This window comes from Halyomorpha halys, unplaced genomic scaffold (genome assembly GCF_000696795.3).
Source record: "Halyomorpha halys isolate HHAL.00 unplaced genomic scaffold, Hhal_1.1 Scaffold1047.1, whole genome shotgun sequence".
NCBI classification, from domain to species: Eukaryota; Metazoa; Arthropoda; class Insecta; order Hemiptera; family Pentatomidae; genus Halyomorpha; species Halyomorpha halys.
In genome coordinates, this window is record NW_027113517.1 from 36,898 (window position 1) to 63,406 (window position 26,509).

The following is a 26,509-nucleotide window of genomic DNA, read 5'->3' on the forward strand; positions in this document are numbered from 1 at the left end:
AAAATAAATCCAGCTAAATGAATAAAAAACATAAATTATTAAAAAAATAATGATAATTAATAAAAATAACTGAAAGGATTTTGAAGTGAATAATAAAGATGCAAATTAACAATTTCTGAATTAATATAAACATGAGAATAAAACAAGATTTTAAATTTTCTCCATTCATTTTTATATTTTTGCTTGTTCACTACCAAATATAAATGAATATAATCATGCTGAAAATGAAAAAAATATGTTTCCTCATAATGAAAAATTTCACTCACTTTTTACATTTTAAACATCAAGGATCAAATTTGTATCGGGCATAATCCATCAAACTGTTTATCTGATTTTTGAGACATTTTCAGGTACTGTAAAGGCTGATGCTTGATTTGGAAAAAGTTGATTATTAAATGTAATTTGGGTTTATTGTCAATTCCTCATATTTCGCCTACTAGCTTCGTCTTCTACATTGGCTCATCCTTTTACAAATCCTACGACAAATCAGTATCCTTGACATGTAGATTACCTTTGCAGTATAAATATCCAGAAAATGCAATATCCACAAAAGATAATAAGAGGATAAAATATAGTGAATAAGCAATAATTACTGACCTATGTACATTGGTAACTTTTTTTTAATGCATTATTTTCCATTTGTAGTCTTATTCATTATTACTTATTGTCTAAGATTGTGACAGATTGTTGTATTTATGAAAAAAAATTAATAATTAAAAAAAAAGAATTATGAAAATGAAATATTTAGTCTTATAGTCCCACCATAAAATATGTATTATTATGTTTTATATTTGGTTCCGATTAAGACCTGCAGTGTGAGTCGAAATATTAGTTTATAATTAAATGATTTTTTACTTTTTTTTTTTCATATTTTAATCTCCACCAGAATCTTTTTTGTCTTCAAATCCTTTTCGGTTAAATAATAATCTTTTAGTTATGTGTTTTTGTTCCTAGTATTTTCTGAAATATAAATAAATTAACGAATAATTTTTTAAATTGATTTAGTAACCTTCAATAATCTTTGGAAGTTTTTGTTATTTGAAACGAGTAGTAATTCTCCTATCTAATTAACATATTTATGTATGATTCGATGAAGATTTTCAGATTTGTACAAAGGTCACATTTAAGAGAATTGGATATTAGGAAAAGTAAAAAACTAAATTGTTCCCCCCTAAATCGTTAATTATATTTTTTAAATAATTTGTAAAATAAATATTAAAAAATTCTGTTTCCAAAATAATATTCATCAATTATTAAATATTAAGACAATAAATAAGAATAGCTACCTCATATAAAAGGCCTTAGACGTCTAAAAAATCTACATTGTACACTTTTTATTTGTTGTATAAATAATTATAATGAGTAGAAAATAATTCCTTTTATTTTATAAAAAAAAAAAAAAAATTAATTTAAGTTTCTCCATTTTTGGAAAAGGAGTATGTACAGAATTAGCCTTAAGTAAACACTCGTACATAAAAACAATATAGGATATAGAAACATATAATTTTTTAATGACAAGGAATTGACATCTATTATTGTTCAATCTAATTATATATATGTAAAACTAAAAACATATTTTATGGATAAAAAAAAAAAAGTAGTCTTTTAGTGGAAAAATGAGTGGAGCCGTAGTTGAGATATGAGAGATAATGATTTTTCTCCGTCTAACTTTTCAAACAAATAATTAAAAAATGGCAATTTTATCGAAAAATGCATAACATATTTTTGGGACTCGTCTAATAGATATTAACTATGAATAAATTCAGTCAATGTCTTAATCATTATTCCTTATTTTTAAAATTATTAAAGCAACGTTTCGGCTTTTACAGTACAACCATTTTCAAGATGTTACGTAATCAATTCAGGTATTTAGATTTCGTTAAAAGAAACATTAGTAATTCATTCTTAATGCTTATTTCGCTGTGTCATGTTAAATCCTTATCTTTAATTTTTTTTATTCTAAGAGACATTATGTTTTACACATAATGCAGGTTATATTTTTTTTCTTCTTGAATGTTGACAGATCTGTTGAACCAAATATAGATTCCTTTTGGCCTTTTGAAGATTAATATCTCTTTCACAGGGGAGTTTCCACTCCTTAGATGTGAACAATATGGGACACAAAGGGATTCAGTTATCATCAAATTATTAACAGCCTGGATCGGTCCCGAGATACTAATGGTATTGTTTGGCAGGTACAAGGAAGGGAATATTATGGTTGTCTGGGCAAGTCATTACATCATCATAAGTTATTATTATATTAAGTTATCGTTGCTTATGTAAAAAGCTCCTTTTAAAAAAGTTCTAACTAGCATTCCTTTTATCTTTTATGTTAATATAGCATCTGGTCCCTGATACAAATGCTTTATTACACGTAATTAATGCATTGTTATTTCTATATTTATACACATCTCAAAAGAATTCTTGAAACAATTCGATAATAATGTCGTAATACAGTCAATCTAATCAAATAATGTCATTTCGGAACCAAGAACTTTACCACGGGAGCTAATGAATCGTGTATCCGTTATAAATAAATATAGGAGATGGCGATTCAAAGGACAGTCCAAATAAAAAAAAAGTAAACTATTTAATTCATAGTGAAGTTTCGGCCAACGTTGTAAAATGAGGAGCCTAGAAGAGTGTTAAGCAACCATTGTTATTTTTGTTGTTTTTGTTGTTGATTGTTGCTTAAAGGCGTAAAACCCTCTGGTCATCAACGCCTATGGCATGATAAAACTAAAATAAAATAAATAAAAAAATAAAAAATATAGAAATAAAAAAAATAATAAAAATAAGAAAAATAATTTAAAAAAAAAAAAAAAGTAAAAAACATAAAAATCGAAGAGGAGTTATAATTTATAAAGAAGGCGATGTGCTTTTAAAAATTCAAACACTCCTGTAATTTTAGCTTCCTCATATGCGAGAGCTTCGGATAAATTTGGGGTCAGTCCTATCCTGTTTATTGTTGGCAAGTCAGTACACCCTTTAAATTACAAATATTAGAAAAATGGCAGGCCTAGTGGGATGAAAGCTCTCCCTGTAAATTAAAAGAAATAAAACGATCAGTAAAACCATGGTCGACATCCTCACGCACTCTCACCTCCAACCTGCAATTATTGTCAGTCCATTCTTACAATTAGACATATTTTTGAAGAGTGTACTCACTATTTGCCACCAATTGTTATTTTTTCTCTAACCCTTACATTAGTTTCACGTCATTTTTTGTATTTTTTCGATCACCCTCTTGATTATTTTAATTTTTATTAATTTTAATATTATTAATAATAATCTATTAAATTAATTTAATTGGTCTGAAAAATTAGTCTTTTGCGTGTTATAATTTATTATTCTGAAATGACATTAAAAAAAAAAGTTGTGAACTCATTTAAACCTATCTTTTGAAATGTTAGTCGGATGGAACATAGAACATGGGACCTTCACGACAAGGAATAAAAATCATCTTTAAAAATAATAATGTATGAAAAGTGTATTTCAATATTATCAAATTTAATTATTTTGGGGTTTAGGATTTTATTATCAACATTCACACAATTGGCATTTGTTAATAAATACAACCTACTTAACATTTAAACATGTATCAATACATTCAACTTATTCTCAGGTGGTGTATCTCATCCTGCAAAATCGCTGTATAATTTTTTTTTCCAGATGTAGCGATGCTCAATTAATATAAATGATTATATTTATATTATTTAGGATTTTATATTTTGCTATTATTTTGGAATTTATTGCAAATCTTTTTAAAAATTACATTTTTACAATAATTTTGGTTTACAACTTTTTTTTTTCTATTTTAGAGAAAAGCACCCTCTTTCGGAGTTAAATAAAGGATGTTTTTAACAAATAATAAATAAAGGCATGATCACAAAAGCGCAATGCTAATGAACAATAGTTTGAATGAACCGATCTAACACTCTTCGGCTCAAATACAACTCATATTTTAGTGAATTGAAAGTAGTCTATTTTAATCTAATACCACATTTTTACAATTGAAAAATTGAGCAGAAGGTACTGAATGAAGGATTTGTACCTAAAAAGTATTGGGAAATTCGTGTTTTTTGGATGTTGATTCTACAAACAACCTGAGTTCTACTTAGGTTCCGAAAGAGGCGTTTTTTTTTTTGTTTGTTTTTTTAGGAAGAAATCTATTTACAGAGTTAAAAAACATTAAATTTCATTGATCAGAAGTATTTGTTGACTCAAAGTTAACTATACAGTGGTTCAAGGATGCTACCTATTTCTCATATCGGTGATCCTTTGAGTGCAAAAGTTGTGTTAGTCATTTTGTTCTAACCGTTATCAATTCCCATTAAAAAAAATATATACGTATATTAATTTATTAATTGAGGCGTTCGGTCGTAAAGCATGGTTACTTCAAAAATTTTACAATGTTGAATTGCTTTTTAACTACAATGTTTTACAACATTATTATCACATTCCCTAATGATCCTTTCAACAATGTATGATATCAGCCTAAAAAAGCCGATGATGCCAAAAACTGCATTATGAAAATTTCAGTTACCATGTTTTACGACAGAACGTCACAATCACTCAGCACATTAACTTTACAAGACTAATTTTAACTGAAAACACCATTATACCTCGTAAAAAAGATGTATATAAAAATTCCAGGTTTGATAATTACTTTTACTAATTTTTAATATAAGTATGAATCTCTTTTTGCAAAGTAGCTGAAAATGCCTTAAACTTTCATACTTCATTATTTCTTTGTGTGTTGTGTTATCTTAAATTTCAACTCCTTGAAACATCAGGAAATCCTTTGAAAGTCCCTTCACCCCCTCTCCTGTATACCCGAACCACTGTTCCTCTCAAAATAGAGATACATAATTACACATCCTCTTCCCATTCCAAAACAAGTTAAATTATACTCTCACAGATCTCCACGTCCCTAGCGTCATCCAGAGGCCTAGCGTGAACTTAGGGTTGTGAATCTTCTCGACGAGGATAAAAATTTAATCCTGCTTTCTGCTGGGTATTAAAGCGTTTTAAGATTTTAATTTTAAAGAGGGGGATAATAAGGAAAAAAAAGAGGAAACTCGCATTGGGTTGAAAGAGAAAATATGAAAAAAAGGATAGGAAAGGAAAAAAAGAGGGATTAATAAACTATAGAAAGAAGAAAAAAAAACTAATGAAAAAGAATAAAAAGATAAAAGAACCAAAGCGATGAAACAAAAAAATTCATATACTATTATTATCCATTGTAAACTTGTTATTCCTACAGATTGTAAGATTAATAAAAATTGTATGATTAGATTTGATTAAGTATGCAATGTTATTTTGCTATAATTTAGTCAGTATTATAATTGTATTGTTTATTTATTTTTACAGCTATCATATTTCTTTATTATTATCTATTTTTTTTATTCATTTCTCTCTTGAATGTTGAAAAATCAAGTCGTTGATGCGAAATGAAATTGTTATGCTTGTCTTGTTTATTTAGTTTTTAACAATTATTCGAAATTATAATTCCAATCATAACATAAAGTCTGAAGTTAGCTGAGGCTACTGGCCTATCGTAAGAAAGGAGGATACAGAACAGGTCGGGAGGGAGTTGGGGATTATGCTTGGGAAAGGATTTTCTTTTTTTTTTAAACCCTCTTTGGTAATTTTTTTTTCAACTTTATCTCTTTATACGCACTCATGCATACCATCCTTCTGCTGCTAGCACACGTATTGCCCAAGGCAGGGAAATAAATAAATGAAGCTCTTCATTCCCACCTGATATGATTGGCATTATTATTTTAAAATATTTCCATTTTAATGATTTCTTATTTTATTGAATAAAAGTTGGGTGAAGGAATGAATAAATCATGATTGTTACTATTTAATGAATGTAAGGAAGAATGCTGGAGAAGTGAAATTGCCCCGGAGGGAGGTAAGGGGGAGGGGGGAGAGAGAACGATGAATGACGAACTGAAAAAGTACAATTTTTATTATTTTGGGTTCATTTCGTTGTGAAATATGATTTTTCTATGTAACTAACTAAATAATTCTCAGCTTGAAAATTCTTGGAATTAATCAAGTTATTATACAGGAGACTCGGACTCTCGAATAACGGGAAACTTTTGTGGTCTCAATTTTCAATAAAAAGAAAATCAATTGTTAATATTTTTTGTTTCATCAATCAAATCAACGTATAAAAGTCTTATTTCAAATGTTACCTCCTTTTTCTTGGTCAAAAAGATGACGCGATAATGAAGTCCTTAGTATCCACGAAAGTGGTTAATAACTATAATTAGTTGTATATTTGTTATATTCTGATTTCTATAAGAATTACCTCAGAAATTATCGGAATCATTTCAATAATTTAAAAAAAGAAAGGGACAAGATTTCATTAAAAAAAATAATTATAAAATAAAAAAGTTTAATGAGTTGTAGTGAAAAACTTCTTCCGTATGAAATATATAGCCATCGCCCATCATTAGGTACTCTACAATACTAATTAACACAATTCATAATATGCATACAACGATAAAATTAATCAACAACAAAATTTTTTATTTAAAGCAATTATCTTAACATAATAAAATTGGTCTCCTTATTTAGTCTTAGGTTTAATGGTCAAAATAATCATTATTTCTCTCTATTTTTTTTTCATATTCACTATTCACTATTCATAATAAAGATAAACGAACCCGAAGGTTCGATGCCGATACCACCTAACGCTCTCCGCATACATCCTTCCAGTGATGCCCCTCCAAACCCAATACCACTAAATCAGTTATAACACAATCCTCCCATCTACGTTTCGGTCTACCCCTCGAACGTTTACCCGTTGGTTCAGTGTTTATCAACATCTTAGGGATCCGCTCGTTACTAAGCCCTACAACCTTACATGCCCATCTTATACGCCTCAAAGCTATAACTTGAATTATATTTACCGGGTGTAGGTCCCTTAATTCAGGGTTGTATAATCTTCTAAATTCTCCCGTTATATAAAAATATTTGGACCGAAAAAGGATGAACTTTTTCGGTCCAAATATTTTTCGCAATACTTTATTTTTGAAAACCCTAAGACGCTGTTCATCCCTTAGTGTAAGAGGCTACGTCTCACATCATAAAGAAACGTGGGAAGGATAATATTTTAATAAATTATAATTTTTAAGTTTTTCGATAGAAGGCGCGAGCTTTCAAATAAATAATAAATACAATTTCATACATATAAGATATCAATTTTAACTATGTTAATTGTGGGGCGGTGGCCTGGAAACGTTGTTTATGGTATATTAAAATAAATAGTTGTTCACAACAACTCGTCCAATAAATGCAAACTCATCCTGTAATGAACCTATAATAATAAAAAATATATAGAAGGAAATCGGATGAGCCGTTATAAATGATGGTAAAGTGATGAATAAGGGATTGGGGCAAGAATATGACCAGCGGGATGACGAAAATTGTTCTGTATAGCAGCTTCGTAAATGTTTACTCTTTTTATCAAATGTTTCGTATATTTTATATTATCGTTAAATATGTAAGAGTTTGGGTTGTTGACAAACCAACTTAATATTAGGCAATATAAGGAATATTATAGAAAGTTTTGTTGCAGTTTTAATTTTTAGTTCCCTGTACACGAAACTTAAGATTTCCTGACAAATATTTGTCATTGTGGTTTTCTTTAAAAAACCTAATTTTAAGAACATTTTTTTAACTATATCTTGAAAACTATTTTTTTCGAGAAAATATATCTTTATAAAATTAAAGTAAACAATTGTGTGAAAACATTTTTTTTTTTAATATCCAATGTGAAAAAAAAATTTCTTAAAAAATATATTTGTTAGTACTTACAATAACCAAACGAAATTCATTTAATCTAAATACCAAATAATACAAGCTGTATAATTGTCATAAAAGTTATCTTTATTTTTATTTCCTGCTCAGGTAGTAGATTATTCTCCTAAATATAAGCACTCACCATAACATAAGGGGTTTTTTTTAAAGGCCGATAGAACTTGAAATTGTAAAAAATAACACAAAAAATTAAATTGTAATCAAAATTTTTTTTTATTCGAAAGATCAATACGTACATTACCCTAAAACTGGGCTTCATTGTATATCATTAAGAGATAACAATTAATTAATTCTCTAATCATTTTAAAATGCTATAAATAAACAATAACGTAACGATCTTCATGAAAAAATGGTGGAAATATAGGGTGTTTTTTTAAGCCCGATAGAACTTGAAATTGTAAAAAATAACACAAAAAATTAAATTGTAATCAAAATTTTTTTTTTATTCGAAAGATCAATACGTGACATTAACATTTGAAAATGATTTCGGGCATATGGGCACCGCGGCTGTTCTTGACGAAGCGCATTCTGTAAAATTGTGTTCAGCGATGAGGCGCATTTTTGGCTTAACGGGTTTGTTAATAAGCAAAATTGCCGCATATGGTCGTGCGATTTGACACCTCTCGATTATTTCCTGTGGGGCTACGTGAAGTCACTGGTTTATGCTGATAAACCAGCAACAATTGACGCCTTGGAGGCCAGCATTGTTCGTGTTATTCGTGACATACGGCCAGCAGTGCTCGAAAAAGTGGCCCAAAATTGGACGTCCAGAATGCGCTTCGTCAAGAACAGCCGCGGTGCCCATATGCCCGAAATCATTTTCAAATGTTAATGTCACGTATTGATCTTTCGAATAAAAAAAAAATTTTGATTACAATTTAATTTTTTGTGTTATTTTTTACAATTTCAAGTTCTATCGGGCTTAAAAAAACACCCTATATTTCCACCATTTTTTCATGAAGATCGTTACGTTATTGTTTATTTATAGCATTTTAAAATGATTAGAGAATTAATTAATTGTTATCTCTTAATGATATACAATGAAGCCCAGTTTTAGGGTAATAAATTTATTAATTCTTCCCATAACGGTTACATTTAGATTTAAATTTAATTATGTGTCAATTAAAAAGTACCAATTTATAAATTCGATTAAAATATTAGTAGATTTATTTGACCTTTATTTTGTGATCTCGAATTACAAATTAAAAACGTGTTTATTCCCATCCTCCATTGCTTGCACTCAGTTCAATTAATTGTTTTTACGACTTAAATTATTTCTCAATGCAAATCATAATTGATTTAACAATTCAAATCGACGGTTTCTAAACATTAATAATTATTTTTATTTTTAACACATAAAAAATGGAGTAAACATTGTTTTAAAAAGTTATTATAGAACTATTTCTAAGACAATAAACAAAAACCTAATATTATGATGATTTGATTATTTATAAAAATTAATTATTTAATGATAAAATGTCTCATGTTTTAAATCGTAGCAATAATTTTCACTTGATAGAGAATAATTTTAAAATCCTCAAGGTATTGTTCTTCACTTCACCTCGGACTACGTAATTTTTACATGCGAGAGATGAAAATTAATTTTCCCTCATGTTTAATACATTTGAAATCAGTCATTATACAGATAATGAGATTAGCTAGATCCGTTAATGGTTTTATGTGTTTGAATTTATTTTTTGCCGCTTTCAGCGGTTTTCTAAATAATTACATTATGTTTATTTATTTCCTTTTCTGTGTAATTTTTACTTAGATGATTTATTTATTATTTATTTTACAAAGCACTGAACTTAACTGAATATGCAAGGAAAGATTTAGAATATTCAGATTCAAGGGAGGAATATTTTCTGGAATTTATGTGGCATACTTATCTATTGCCTTACTTCCTATTCCTACCGAGGAGGAAAAATAAAAAATCACCTGCCCCGAATAACAACGAAGTACCTTCTAGTAACAGGAACCTTGTACCATCATATTTTTATGATGGTACAAGGTTCCTGTTACTAGAAGTCACGTGAGGGATTTAGGACAGTTCAATATTTTACTATGTAAAATATAATCTATATATAATCTACTGCTATACTTTTTAATTATCTAAGACCACGAGGGATTAAAAAAAGGAATTAGGGATGAATTTTATCGTTTGAGCTTAAAATCTACGAGAGGAAATGTTTAAAATATACACCTCAAGAAAAATACTCTCAGGATGGTGAAGCGAAGGTAGAGGGGATGGGGTAGATGAAATTTATACTAGACTAGTTTAACCCTGCGAGAACTCTAGCATTAGATATCTTCTCATCTGCTCATTCGAAATATAAATAAAATATATTTTTGCTCCTTTTTTATTTAATACTATTTTCTACTTTTTTATGTTTTCTATTTTCTTTTATACTTGTAAATGTGTATAAAATAATAATTGTTCCATTTTTTTTTTATATTATTAGTCACGCTATGATTTATAAGATGATGTATGGATTTGTTTTACCTGTCTTCTTTTCTTTTTTTATTTTACATATTATGTTAAATATTGTTTATTTTCTTTTATTCTCCAATTTATTATTTGAGTTATATTTTATGATGTATAAGTTCATTTTTATGTTTTTTAATTTTTTATTATACTCTGAGGCACTATACTAGTCGCAGAATAAACAAACAATATTATTATTATCATTAAATACCTAAAATTTGTGCCTGGTCGTGTAAAATGATTAATTTTTCTAATATTTATTGGTGATAATATCGTAGTAAGTTATTAACTCCAATGAAAAAAGACCTCTAGGCATGGGAAAGAATGAAACATGAAATAAGTATCCAATTGCAAGCATAGCGCAGCGGAAGCTAACCTTAGATCTGACCCGTGCACAATTCGTGCGTTCGTGCGTTATCTCAAAAACTGTTCATTTTTGGGCTTTAAAACTCTGGGTCCAACCTACGTTCTCCTGTTACGAAAATTGGGCATAAATGTCTGTCTAAATCTTTAAATCGCCTCTACCTGAGTTTTGGAACCTCTCATATTTTTTAATGAAGTCCCTGTAAAGATTCAAGAACCAAAATCGGGTTTCGTCCCTACTCCACGAAATTCCCTTTCTTTTGATACCTTTTTCGTCAAAATCTATGTAGAAAATTGTACCACAATATGTATACGTACCATTATAACAGTGGTTCCGAAACTGGGTGTCGCAAGCACAAGCCAGGGTGCCTTGGCTCTAATATTTAATTTTTACAATGATTATACAATTTAAAAATAGAATCCATTCACATAAAATGGCAACAAGGATGCCGGGTTGAAATATGTTTGTGAACAGCTGGACTATACAATCATTATAAAACTAATATTTTATAAGAAATTTCTTCAAATTTTGGTCAAATCGGTCGAGCCATTTTCAAAATTAGTTGTGTGAAAATAAATACGTTTACTCAAGTGTAAGGGAAAGTAGTGGATGAAATCTATGAATCTAAAATTCTAATCCAAATTGAGATTAGACCAAGATCTTAACCCAGACATTATCTGAAAACTTCATAATTGGAATGTTGGATAAAATTATATTTATTTATTTTTTCATCCGGTTTCCAAATCGCGGCCAATTTGTTTAAGCTTTTCAGTCGTTTTTAGTTTGCACACGTGTGCAGTTTTTAATTGATTCCACTCTTTATTGTTCTAGTCCTTTGAAATTGTGTTCAGTACTTTTTTGCCTATATATCAGATACTTTTTGTATACCTAATAAGTTTCTATTTATATATAATATGTTACCTAAGTTAGCAAAAGAAAATGAAGAAAATTCATAAGAAATATTTTGTAAAGAAGGCACAGTTCCTCATCCTCAGTTTTTATTTTTCGTATTAGCATATGCGTTCACTTACCTGAGTTTTTACTCTTTAAGAATCAGTCATTTTTTCGCCATAATTAAAATTAATTACGGTATAATTTTTTTTATTTCAATTAGGTCGAATCTAAAAGTTGAAATTTATAATAGAGTTAGATGCGTTAGAAACTTTTTATATTTTTTAATTTTCAAGTTTTTATCTGGTCGTCCAACAGCAGGTATAGTATTTTTTCGCTGAAGATAAATATTTTTATACTTACTTGCAGTGGAATTCGAATGTCGTATATATAAGTATTTTTTGCGCCAATCCTGAAACATATATAAATAAAGTCATTATAATGTCTGAATGGTGAGATGATAAGCAGCATTGAGGATCTTCGAATAAATTTGATTGCTTTATCGTGTTGATTATATATCGAGATTTTCAAAATAAATTGGAAATTCTGAGCATTTGCTTGGTAAATGTTGATCCAGTCTGAAACGACTACCAGTTTCTTATCTCAGAGTGGATCTGTTCTTAGGATAAGCGAGACAGAGCGAAGAGTTGAACAACTCGTGATCTAGAAGGAATATCCAATTTTTTGCATTACATTCAAGTCATGGTGTTTTTATTTTTTTGTTTGTTACTTATCTAGCAACCCTCTCCACTTCTCTCCCGCTATTTTCTTGCCTGAATCTCGTACACATTTTTGATATTTACCAATGTATATACATGTTAACTTGAAAGCAGCTTTCAAGCCTTCCAAAGCAAGCGTGGAGAAGGCCGGTTCGGTTGGCCAAAAACCTACTAAGTCTCTAAGCCAAAAAAGAAATATATTTCTATATAAATATTTTTACACTTATTTTGGAGTCGAATGCGAATAATGTTTAGTATTTTTTCGCTCCAAGTCAGCCATTATAAAGTCTACATTACTGGTGAGATGATAAGCAGCATTGAGGAACTTCAAAAAATTCGATTGTTTATATATATTTAAGTCGATGTGTTTCACGAATTCTTAAGCTTTCGTGTCATCGCTTTAAATATATGGAAAATGAAATGGTGTATTATTCCTTCGACTTAGAGTGAGAATATATCGGTTAAAAGTAGATAGTTCGGACACTGAGTTTAAAACTGTTTTTCTATTTTAAACAACGCCACCTATCCAAGTTTTATAAATGTTTTAGCCATTTTATTGTTCACTTTCACTTTCATTGATTTTCACTCTCACTTTCATTGCTGAATCTCATCGATGGAAAAAGTATTGTATTCATTTGAATAGAGGTTTTCCCCTAAAGAGAGTGGATTCCTTAACACAGGTTTCACTGTTATCAAAACTGTATACGTGGAATTTTATGTTGATTCTCTTTCCAGACTGTATCGATTCCATGAAGTAATTTTCCTTCCAGAACAATGGATCTCTCTGGACAAAGCTGATGTTATATAATTTAATGAGTGATCCCTGATCCGTTTAGTAAAATCAGAAGGATCATGTTATGGTCTAGCAATGTATTCTCTCTTCTCATATGTTGATTTACTTTATGATGAAAATAATAAGTTTAATAGAATGGACGTCTTGAAAGAGATTCACGTTACCAACCCCCACTAAAATAGAAGTATCTACAAATGCAAATTTAAAAAAAAAAAAAAAAATGAAATATCTATCCCATGTTAATAGTAATTTTCGAAGTTATCTTCCGATGGGTGGATAGTCGTCGTATGATGAACGAAGAAAATAAAATAAGAGAAAACGGACCGACGTACATAAGAAGGATTTTTGCTGGACAATGGCAGGTTTCAGATTTACAGCAAAAATAAGATAAACAACTGGGTTGGATTAAGCAATAAACAACTGGGTTGGATTAAGCAATAAACAGCCGTTTAGGACTCCAAAAATTTTGGAAATGGCCGAATATGTCCAAAAACCATCCTTAAAGTAATCGAACAAATCTAATTTATGGCCTCTGAGTTACTCTCTTTGTCTGATTTTTCAACTTTTTTGTGTGGAGGTTTCAAATTTTTACCGTTTTCCCGTCAAAACAACAATGGCAGATTTGTGTTCACAAAAAAGAAAAAAACATTGGTTAATTATATTTATTAATTTTTTCATTTAAATAAAATAAATTTTATTTAATTTTAGTCCCAAAACAATTTGTATTTCTTTATAAGTTTGACGTTTCGGTCATTCTAAAGAAGAATCTAAAACAATTTTGGAACCACACAAAAAACTTTTAATTTTGTATGAAGAATTGACAAAATGAAAATTGTTGACTGAAATTAAATGACCTGGGCAGAATATCCTGCATATAGTTTTTTAAAATTGATATGCTTCTAAAATTACATTAAGATTGTCCTTTAGGATGAATTGGCCGAAAAGCCGGACTTATAAAGAAATACAAATTCTTTTGAGATTAAAATCGGATAAAATTTATTTTATTTAAACAATATTAACTATTATCAAGAAAGTGTGAAGATTATATATAAATTATTTTTTTCGTTTTAATATTATGACTAAGCGCTGTTAGTGATAAGCGCGGTTTAGGACTCTTTTTTTATATTAATGATTTTGGAAATTCCAAAATTCCAGAGAAAGTCCAAAAAACTATTCCTTAAAATAATCGAACTAATCTCTAACAAATTGTCAAGTTTATAGCCTCTAAGTGGCACTCAGTGAATTAAACGATGAAAAAATAAATTATATTTCTATTGTATTAGAGTGCTACCTACCAATGGATAGTTTCTTTATATGCCTTTATCACACCATTATGATCTTACATCAAACTTACAAGATGTATTTTTATGTAAATACAGTTGTACATGCCAATTAATAAATTATTAAATGAAAGTATTTATACTTTAGAAAAAAAACAAAACATATTTATAGTTTGTTTACAATAGTTTGGACACTTAGTTAGGCAATCACTAGTCGTCATTTTTGTTGATATTTTTTAATTTTTAAAACGGGCATTTGAAGGCTTTACGATAATTTTGTTTTTATTACAGAAAACATATTCCTTTCTTCAATTACGTATTAGGATTCGGCTTAAAAATCTAAACATTTATTTCGTGTGATATTTATTGGTCTAATTCGTGCTGTCATATTATAATAAAATATATTTAATTCGAAATCATAAGTTCATGAGAGGGAATTTGAAAGAAAAATAAGAAAACTATAATTTTATAATGATGAATAAATTTTTTTTTAAATTTCCAACTGTTATCATTACTTTTTGTGGTAAATTTATGAAACTTCTAAAAAGCCCTCTTTAAGAATTCCATTTTTTTTGTTTCTTCGAAACACGATTATTTAATCTTGTAAAACGAAGTAATATTTTGTGTATTTACTAAAAATCTGCTTATACCATATGGCCTATGACATCACTCTTTCCCACACTTGGAAAGATAAGAAATAAAAATACCTCCAGTTTCCGCAAGATACATTTGTCTTCCTTGCTGGAGATATAAAGACAAACATTACCTCTCCATTTTCCTTTGTTTACGTCGTTTCTGAAAAAAGATTACTGTGTTACATGTAAGAGGGTTGTCCAGTATCGTACCATTTTACGCTTATTTTATCCTTTTATATGTGTATACGATATTATATATGAAAATTGCGTTTCAAATTACCTTTTACATTTTTGGCGTTTAGCTGAAGTAATATCCCCTGGGTATATCTGTTTTTAAAACCAATCTAAGTCTTCTTTGACACGAATAGGATTTTAACTTTCTCATCTGTTAACCCGAGGGCCAGTGTTGCCCCACGAAACACTACTTCATTGATGATATGAAAGGATTCCATTTCGGGACTGATCATAAATTCCATTCATATTCTCTTGTAATATGCATACACTGTCAGGTTCATAAAAAGAACACTTACCACATCATTATCTTTTGATGTCTTAGCTTTTGAGGTTCATCATTCAGCATTTTACTGAGCATTGCCTTCGATGAATATTTTAAAGCGTTTAAAATACTACATCGGAAACTGTAAATAGATGAGGCATATATTCATACGTGTGTGTGCTTGTGTATTTTGGTGTATTTTTTAAAAATATGTGCTAACTTCAACAACAATTTCGAAGTTTGGTGTTGTTTGATATTTATAATAAATATTATAAGGAATATGTAATATTGAAATATAAAGATGGATATGTATGTATACAAAACTAAACACAATGAACCTGTTTTGTGGCAATGCTCGTACTTATTTGAGATAGGATAATTTATTTTATCTAAAGCGTAATAGGTCAAAATTGCCTTTATCAAGTAACCTACAAGTTTTTGAAACGAGTTAATAAGTTTATTTTTGCTTCATTTAAAAATGACTGGAATTTCACTGTTTACAAAATTGATGACCTAACTAAAATACTTGGTGAAAGTAGCATTCATGAGTTTTATATGCTTAATTTTTTGTTTGTTTTATTTTTTCTCTCTAAAAAGTCAATTAACTTTTAATCATAATAAAAAAACATTTAATTTTCAAACCGTTACACGCCAGTATAATTTTGTTATTCGGTGAGCCATTTCTGCACTAATTAAAATCGAAAAACGGAGATGAGAAATTAAGATTTTTTGAAATATTTTCAACCAATTATCAATATTATTTTGAGGTATAACACATGCTCATATAAATTAAGTACAGAAGATCCCCCTTATGTTATGTCATAGTTTGTTTTCCTATTTTTATATGGCCTGTTGCAGATTGACGAGTTTTCAAAACAGTATGGTATATATTTTTCTTAAATTATTAGTTGCTTTTAGTTTTTCTACAATGCCGTATTATACAACATAAAATACATCAATATAAACAAATTATTGTTTCTGTTGTAGAATTTTGTATTTTGTGTTGTTGGTGACACTATATTTAACATATTTTATTCTCAGTGCGGTATATTTTATAATTAGTACAATACATGTTATTATTGTATTATGTTTTACCATATTATTAACAGTATCCAACAAAGAATTTAAATTGAAAATAAACTCAACAAAATTATGTTATTTCCCGTCACGTGTTGAATGTACTAGTATATATTTACGATTGGTGGCTGGCACGGTTTTTATCCTCACCCTCCGTTTAGACATCGTCTCCTACAAAAGCACTATTTATTACCACCCCCTGACAGGTGGGGCTGGGGTGCCCATGGGCTACAGTTGACACCATGGGCTCTGGGCTCTGCTGCAGTCCTTTTTAACTCGCATTCCTAGGCTATCCAGCTGATTTTGGTTTAAATATTCGCAACTGTGACCTCATGGTTTAGTTCTAAGATAACCAAACCAACCAACCTATGTATGTGGCCACAGGTAGCATAAGGTTGAGGACTCCTGTGTTATTCTGTCTCCCCTCCCGCCTAACAGTGGTTGTAACCTACTTACTTTGTCCTTGTTATTCTTCTCTTTTCAACATGTCTTGTTACTAAGGAATAACGATTAGGTTAATTTTAACCTTAAATACTTTATTGCAGTGATGTGTTAACAATGAATTAAATAAATTCAAAATATAGTTTTCCGACTTAATCATAATGTAAATGTAAATATACTATATTAATATAAGATTAAATTAAATTTATTAGATCAAATTGATTTAGTTACAATAAAAAATTCTTTAGATTCAGGATTTTATTCGTTAATCGTAGTCACAAATTCATTGTGTTTCCTAAATACTTAAATATTTATTTTATTTTAACCTCCGGTTAATCCGAGGAGGCGGTTAAACAAGTTTGCTAAGCCCGCACAAGCTACAAAGCACACCCATAAAGAGCCCTTAACTTTTGCATCCGTTTCTTTTAAATCTGAACATAACATAAGTTTGACTTGTGGGGTTGGCTGTGTTTGGATAATAGTCTTTGTTTTATATGGACAAATGGTTTAGCAATCTTAATAGTACAAGAGCCGGTAAGATAAAAAGGCAGTAATCTCACCCCAATTTTTGATTTCTTTAATGACAACTATGTAAAAATTATTTATTTTTAACGTTTTTAAAAAGCCGGCATTGTTGATACCTCTATGTTACTATTTTTACTACGGAGTACTATTTTTCTAGCAAACCACTTTCATAACTTTTAGTCTAATCTGATCTTGTAAGTAAATAACTAATCATAATTATGATTGGTATAAATAAGAACGATTTAAAACTAATACAGCCTTTTAAAAAATGTTTCGTTATAGCCTTTCGAAAATAACTGTAATAAAAAAAAATTGTTTTTCTCTTGCTTGTATTTGCTCATAATGCATAGCTATTTCATTAATTTATTATTTATTTTTATTACATCAATGAGGGTCAAGATTTGTTACCAAATCCTTCATGCTCATTTTGATTTTACATGAACTCACTAATATTTTTTTCAGTCTATAATTGAATAAAATAATTATAATAAAAATTAAGGAATTTAGTTTTCAATGGTATTTAATTGTATGATTATGATTGCTTAAATAATTTCCTAAGCATCTATTTCAATCATATATTGCGTATTATTATTTTCTTTTTTTGGTTTATATTCAAAAATATTTTATTCAGCTTCTACTTAAGTGTAGGAAATTTGAACCGTAGTTATTACTTAAGTCTTTGAAGGAAACTACCAATACTTTATTACATTTTCTACTGTCCATCCTTGAGAGTGATATCCGATTGCATGCTTATACTGTTGAATATTTTTTATTCCTTGAATAAGTAATATTAATTATTCAATTATTTTGATAGGTTAATAATATAATAAAATAGTTTTCTTGATTTATTTATTTCGAAGTAGTAATTATAATAGTAACAGTATCTGTTTCAATCCACATAAATATTTTTCTAATTAAAATATGTAGTTATTTGGATTAGTCAAATGTAATATTAATAGTTCTATGAAATAAGTATTCCATTAAATTGAGGGTTAAGTCCCACTTATTTCTTGCGACATCTCCCTAATTAGTTTTGTACGAGGCTATCAAGGAAGTTCTTCCATTCTGTCTTTTTCCTTTTATTTTCAAACTTTTATTGGACAGGACAAAATAAATTAGGAACGTGGGCTTAGGCTTATTTGGAAATTCTTGTGGTTGGGCCCTTGGCTACTTTATAACTAATCTTTAATCTTGTTCAACTTCGTCCTACTTCATTTCTTCAATTTGACCAGCAATTATTTAAAAATCTGTTATGTTTTTGTAAATATTTTAATACAATTATTAATAAAAAAAGTAATAGAAATGACTAAGTACGGATTATTACTGAACTGAACATGCACATAAATTTTCTTTTAACAATAATCTACATAATTACGCTCATTTATATTTATATCTCGGAGCGCCGTCTTGCTTGCTAACAATATAATTCAGACTCCTAAGATTCAAAAACGATGTTTTCAGAAAAAAAAACTAATGATTTTTTATCACCTATTCTACATATGTTTTTTGGGGGGTACTAAATCAATTGTAGATTTTCAACTAGCCGCCCGCTTAGCTATGGATAAAAAAACACGAAAATTTTTATTATTTTTTCAGTTTTTTGCTTATATCTAGAAAACAGAATTTTCCGAAGGTTTGTATTCTATTACCATTGTGAATCCAGCGGCTGGCGATGTGGCAAAACTAAATTTCTGGTCTAACACTCCAAAAAACACTTACTGAGGAATACTTTGATTTTTTTTCTCAGACAACTTTTGTGAAACTTTGACGTATGGACTATTTTTACAGCGTATTATAGTGGTGTAACAGATTAGCTGAAAATTATATATAATATAAGCATTTTGTATCCTTGTATAGAATGCTTTGAGAATGCCATTTTTTTTCAACGTTTTCTACTATTAAACTAAAAAACTATAAAAAAAAAAGTTTATTACAAAATTGTGTTGTTTTATTTTATCTCAGTTGTGAAACCGTTTGTTGCAGAGGTGGTAAACCTGAAGTGCGAGTTTAGCACCGAAAAAACGCTTAAACGTTGATAAAATCACTTTGTAATTTTTTATCTGGAAATCCTTTTAACTGTACTAATATTCATCAAATTTAGTATGATTTAATATTGTTAGTAGATAGAACTTATTTATTAAAAAAACAATATAAATTATTATCTTTTTAGAATAAAATTATTATCAACTATAATCAATATTCGAAATAATGCATTTCTTAAGAAAAAAATAATACTAAAACTGGTCAAGTTTCGTCTTGAGTAACGGAAAGCTTCACTTTCTCTATTTTCCCCATAACGAGTAAATAACTACCGTTAGTCTTTGGGTATTGGCAGGATACCTGTTTCTTTAAGTAACTAGAACCGCATCAGGTAACAAGAACAAGTTTGACCTACCATATTCCTCTAATGGTGCTATGAAGATGAAACATCATTTTACATATTTATGAATATTATAATTATAAAATATTTCAAAATATTATTTTCTAAAATAATAATTAGTTAAGGCGAAAAATCAATTTTACAGTTCCTTAACATTATAATGGATTTCTTCCTCTATGGATGTCTCATAGATTTGATTTCTGGTATCCCCTAGGTTTGACATTTTTTTTAAATATGTGCAACAAGTAAATTTGTTGCAGGTGATATAATGACATGAAACAAACATGTGGAGAATCTACCTATTGATAGAACTCCAATAACATTTCTAGAGAAGAAAATGGCCTCGAAAGGCTCAAACGAAACTTTTTTCAAAGGCTGTATTAGTTTTAAATCGTTCTTATTGATATCAATCATAATTATGATTAACTATTTATTAACAAGGTTAGTTTAGACTAAAAGATATGAAAGTGGTTCGCGAGGAAAATAGTACTCCAAAATAGATATATAATTGGTCAGTAAACATTGGGATTGATATAAAATAATTAATCGAATCATTAAAGTCAGTTCATATTTAAACATTCCAATGTTTAACTAATATCAATTAAGTATTAGGAATTATTTTATTTTTTATTTTATTTATTTTATTTTTTAAACTATTATTAAAAAAAGATTTACCTACTCCAAAATATTATAACAATGCCCCTGCACCATAGAATAGAAATTTCCTTTCCTTCAATACTAAGATTGAAATGATCGGATTTGTTCGTAGTACGCAGAAAGACATGACAGCATAATCTATCATCGCAATAGTAATAGTTGTTATGTAGAGGAGTACAGTATATATTTGGACTGATGTGATAAGATTTATGTATTAATTGGTATAAACATAATTGCACAAGTTTAATAAAAATTAGTTGTAGAGATTACGGTTGCTAAAGCCATTTGTTCATATAAAACAAAGACTACAATCCAAGCACAGCCAAAGTAAAACTTATATCTAGTTTTAAAAGAAACGGATTCAAAAGTTAAGGACTCTTTATGGGTGTGCTTTATAGCAATCGTAGCTCGACAGCGTTGGATGTATTAAAATATTTTAAAAATAATTAACTAAGCGTGATTCTTAATTTAGTCCTTTGTTTAAATAATGGAAACTTCAAGTTACAGTTCGACTTCTACTTTCTTATCAATGGGTAGATTTTCCAGAGAAATTAGATTCAATGAGAATATCTCGAGGCCATATTCTTTTTAGACGCCTAGAAGGATTATTAGGTAATGAAGGAGAAGCCAAGATAGAAACAAGTGGGTTTGAGAGGTTGGCAAGTTTATCATGGAAGGATTGGTAACTGGTCCTGGCCAAGGTTCGAAATTAAAATTAAAAAGCCTTTTGTAACAAGAACATCGTCTCGAAAACTAATATTCACAAGAAGAGAAACATTCTGGCGAAACTCCAACGTACGATCCCTTTATGAAATTTATCAGAAACGGATTTTTCCAATTTCAAAATTATGAATGGGAAACCATGCCAACAATCTTATCAAGATTTGTTGAAATTTATTGAGGTATTGTAGGTATCAAATTGAAAACATCTTCAAAACTTGAAGATCTATAAAAACCATGAACCTAGACTAGTTTAGATATGTAATGAGAATGACAGAGGATCATTATCTTAAGGACATTTAAAATTTGATACTAGAAAGAAAAAGAAAAAATAAATTTGTACAAACATTTGCCGAAAGATATGGTTAGTAGAGGAGATAGGAGGTTGGTAAGATAGACATAAAAGATAAAATATTCTTTTTGGAAGCGGTATACAACTAAGGATATTTCGCCTTTACCAATTGTTTATATTAGAAAATAATATTATACAATAATAATATTAATAAATATGTAAAATGATGTTTCAATTTCATACATAAGGAGAGACTGTTGTACCTCAATTAAATTTTATCTCGGAAGACCCTAAGTCTCTTCACTGTTATTTACTCGATAGAACTAAGATTGATAACTTCGTTCACACCAACGTTGTCGCAACCATGTGTCAGTTTTTCCTAATAGTACAAGAGCCGGGAAGAAAAAAAGGCAGTTATCTCACCCCAATTTTTGATTACTTTAATGAAAACTGATGAGTCTGACAAGTATAGGTAGGGGGAGTAAAAAATGGCGGCTGTTTCAAAACCTTAAAAAACCATTAATTTTTCATTCGGAGCTCTATCTTAAAAACTAACAACAATACTAGAAAATCTAAGAGAACATTATTAAAAGAAGAGTAAATTTGCTGAAATATTAGCCCTAAAAGAGCTATTTACGTCAATAGCTCTTACACGTACCCATGTTACTTTTAAAAAGCTATATCTCGAAAACTATTTAACGTAAATAACTCTATTAGGGCTCATATTTTAGAAAATTTACTCTACTCTAAATGATGCCCTCTTAGATTTTCTATTGCTGTTGGTAGTTGTAAAGATATGGAGATCCGAATAAAAAATTGATTATTTTTAACGTTTTGAAACAGACGCCATTTTTTATTCCCCCTATCTATACTTGGCAGACTCATAAATTCGACTAGTAATTATACCTAGTTTTCAATTAATTAATAAAAAATTGGAGTGAAATAACCGCCTTTTTCGGATTATTTTTGTAAATATTTGAAAACTATTTAACGCAAATAACTCTATTAGGGCTCATATTTTAGCAAAATTGCTCTTCTTTAAATGTCGTTCTTTTAGGTTTTCTTATGTTGTTCCTATTTTTTGAGATATAGAGCTCCGAATGAAAAATTAGTTTTTTTAATCACTTTGAAACAGCCGCCAATTTTTATTCCCCCTACCTATACTTGGCAGCCTCATCAATTGTGACTAGTAATTATACAGTTTTCATCAAAGTAATCAAAAATTGGGGTTAGATAACTGCCTTTTTATCTTCCCGGCTCTTGTACTATAACGATGAATTGTTCACTGGCATTGATAGCTCATGGGTGGACGTACGACCACAAAACAAAAAGCGCTGGAACATCGTAACATTGTTTTGGTGTGGCTTTAGACAAGGTTTATATAGTGCAAGCAACAGTCGGAGTTGTTGTCCATGCGGTTTTTTAGCTCAATAAGTAATAACTTTCAATTATTAATTTTTTTAACAAATTGACAACTGAATCTTGTATTTTAAATCACACTCTAGCTGAGTCACTACTTATTTGTGAATAATTCGTTATACTGTATTTCAGTTTTAAACTTAACTTAAAATGTTTGAAAATTCAATTTGTATATAACCCATTGTCAAATAACATTTTGCACCGATGATTAACGGTTATAAGTATACTTGTATAAATGAAAAGGAAGAGTGTATTAATTTAAATAAGGAGAATATTTTGGGTAATTATTTATTTCCGTCCTTCATAGGCTCTCGGTAATATGGGTTTCGGAAGGGAAAGCAACCTGACAACTCCTCTTTACCGGTAACTACTCTTCATATTAAAATTCTCCATTTTTTTCTTAAAGGAGGTTAAATGGACGCAAAGTCCATTTTCCCTCAGCAGCTAAGCCGTTATTGCCTCAAACGCGGTGCAGGTTGTGACGACGTGCTCAGCAGTTTCAGGAACTCTACAACTGGAGCATGTGGGGTTAATGTCCTTCCCCAAATCATGGAATATGCTGGGCCATCAGTGCACTAAATCGGGAAAAAAAATATCTCCCAAAGATGGACTATAACTGTTGGTAAATTCTGGTTTCCAACAAATATTTCTAGCTTTAACCTTAAATGATTTAGTTGATTAATTTTAAGTAAAATGTAATTCACATGCCTAGTTATTCGGTTAATTATTCATTTTAAGTTGTAAATTTCGCATTATATCTTCTTGTAAAAATGCCTACAAACAAGAATTAAATTATACTTTATGTCGATCATATTTCTTTTTGTAATGCTACAACAAATTATAAATTTCTCTATAAATATGTTATATCCCTATAAATGTATAAGAAGGCTAGAAACTCTAGCCGAAATGTTGGCACATTAAAATAGGTTAATCCAACTTATTTGTGTTTATCATTGAGCGCACCCCCAACCATCTTCTCCTCGTTCATCATCCACGGTCAACTATCTCTCATAATTATAAATATGTTATTTTAATTACAAATTACCTAGTTATTAGATGTATAGTTTTAATGATCAAAAGTACACTAAGGTGTGATCAATGCTACGTTTTGTGATACTGATCATTTATCAATAAAATTTAATTTACTAAATTTAATATTTTTATTTTTATTAAATCCACAGTGTGTTGGAATTGAAATGCATTTGATTGTCTTTAATTAATACAAAGCTAACTTACAGAGAGATTGTGCAGGATGAGTCTTCACCGATTTGGATGACAAATGTTTTGGTGCTTCTCCATTGAAAAATAAATCGATACTTATCCAATAGATCCTGTATTGAACTGCTTCGTTTTATAACTGAAGTTTGGAAAATGTTACCTTCGTGATTCTTTAACCCTATTAATTTATTTCTCGTGTAGGTTAAGGAAAAATACTAATGTTAACAAATAATATATTTGTAATCAAATAGATAAATAAAAAGTTTAAATTACTCATTTAACCTTTTAGATTTTTACGCCAAAAATGGTGGCAGATTTTAATTTACTATGCTAAAAAAACCTTTATTCTGCAAATATCTAAAACAAAAAATATATCAGTTGAGATGGGCTCAGAATTTTTTAATGAAGAATTTGTGATTCAGTTAGCTCTGTACTTTATGTTAAGTTGATCTGATTTTTAAATTCTTATATTCATTAGAAAAAGGGTTTCCTCTGCTTTCAACCTTCATCAATCTAATTATACCATTACACTATAAAATTATAGTACGAAATTTATTAAATAATAAAAACTAAATTGGGTTTATTTGGGGATAAGTTTGTTTTGAAACCATTTAGCAACACCCCGGTTAAAGTAAATCACAAAAAGAAGACCTCCGAATTCGGCTTAAACGGGTCCAATGATTACCAGCCTATGAACAGTTTTTTGAATATTTAAAAAATAAATTTTTAATAAAGGAGTGCGAAATTTTTCAAAGGTTTTAGATTTGATTACAAAAATATTTGCAATATACTTCTCTCCGTATTTCAACAAACACATGTAACATGAACTCGGATAATTGATTAAATTGACCATAGAACAAAAAACAATCAGTGATATTTTCAGCTTAACGATTTTTTTTGCTGTGTAAATAAAAATATATAACTATTTTCGGTATTAAACAAATCTAGAAGGTTAGTTTAGTTTTTAATTTTAACTTTCAAAAATTTTTTTAAAATAAAAAGCTATATTTTAACATTTGCATTTTTCCTTGATATGCTCTGGAATTTTATTTTATGGAGTTATGTCGATACCATTTTCCAAACAAAAGATGTATAATAAAGCAGTTTCAGGGAGTTTTATATTTGTTTTCTCATTGTCTATTGCATGAAACGTCAGAAAAGGGTGAATTTTTTCAATGTTGAAGCACCAAATTTTTTATCCAAATTGGTAAGGATACACCGAGTACTTTCCTTGTTAGTACCAAGGCCCACTGTTTTTTTTTTTAACAGAGGCTTCTCCATTCAATGTAATAATTCAGAATAACACGCCACACGCTGAAGCCCCTTCCTGTAACTGGGAACCAAACATTGTATCATAGCAACTTATTCATGACGTATCACACAACCGCAACGAGGCCAATACGGAAAAAGGGTCTATCCAGTTTCATATTATAGTTACTAACTAATTCTGAATAACCATGTTTGATTATTATTATTTCTTTAAGTTTTTTTTAGCATATCTTTGTTAGAAACAAATTCCTTGTGTTATTATTTGTTCATATTCAACATTATTATATCTTTTAATATTATTATTAGATGTACTTAACTTACTTCCGATTTCTTTTTTTTTGTGTGTTGTTTGAGCAAATATATTGACATAATATCCTCTGATAATGATTGCTCAGTTTTGTGAGAGGTTTCTTTTAAAGTGGTTATGTTATCAATAGGGATAGGATTTTTATGTTTTCACATATTTTTACCTGACCACGATATCTGCGATTCCTTACTAACTAAAGATGTTAAAAGTCATTTCTGGCCAAAAGAAGCCATTTTTATTTTACATATTTTTAAATATTTGTTATTTTTATCATATTTTTAGGTATTCTGTCCTGAATAACATATTTCCTTAAATTATTTTTTCAATTTTAAATACATTTTTCGTAGCAACTACATAAAATTCAAGAGAACGCAAAATACTTTAAAAATAAAAGGTGAAATTTATCATTTATCATAAATAGTGCGTAGAAATTCTATGTCTTCATCTTTGAACACAAATTAAATGCAGGGGGAATAATAAATTTTCACACAGAATTACATCGAGAATTCCTCAGAATCAATTAAAAAGAGTAAGGGTCTTATTCCTGTAGAATTTTCTTAGAATTTGTTTGTTTACTTTTCAATCCATTTCTCTGTTTATTTCTTTCTCTCTCAGATTCCACAGGTACCAATACTATGTATTTAGATTTGTGCCGAGCATTTGTCAGGGCAGACATTCCTATCTACAAAATTAGCAATCCGGACT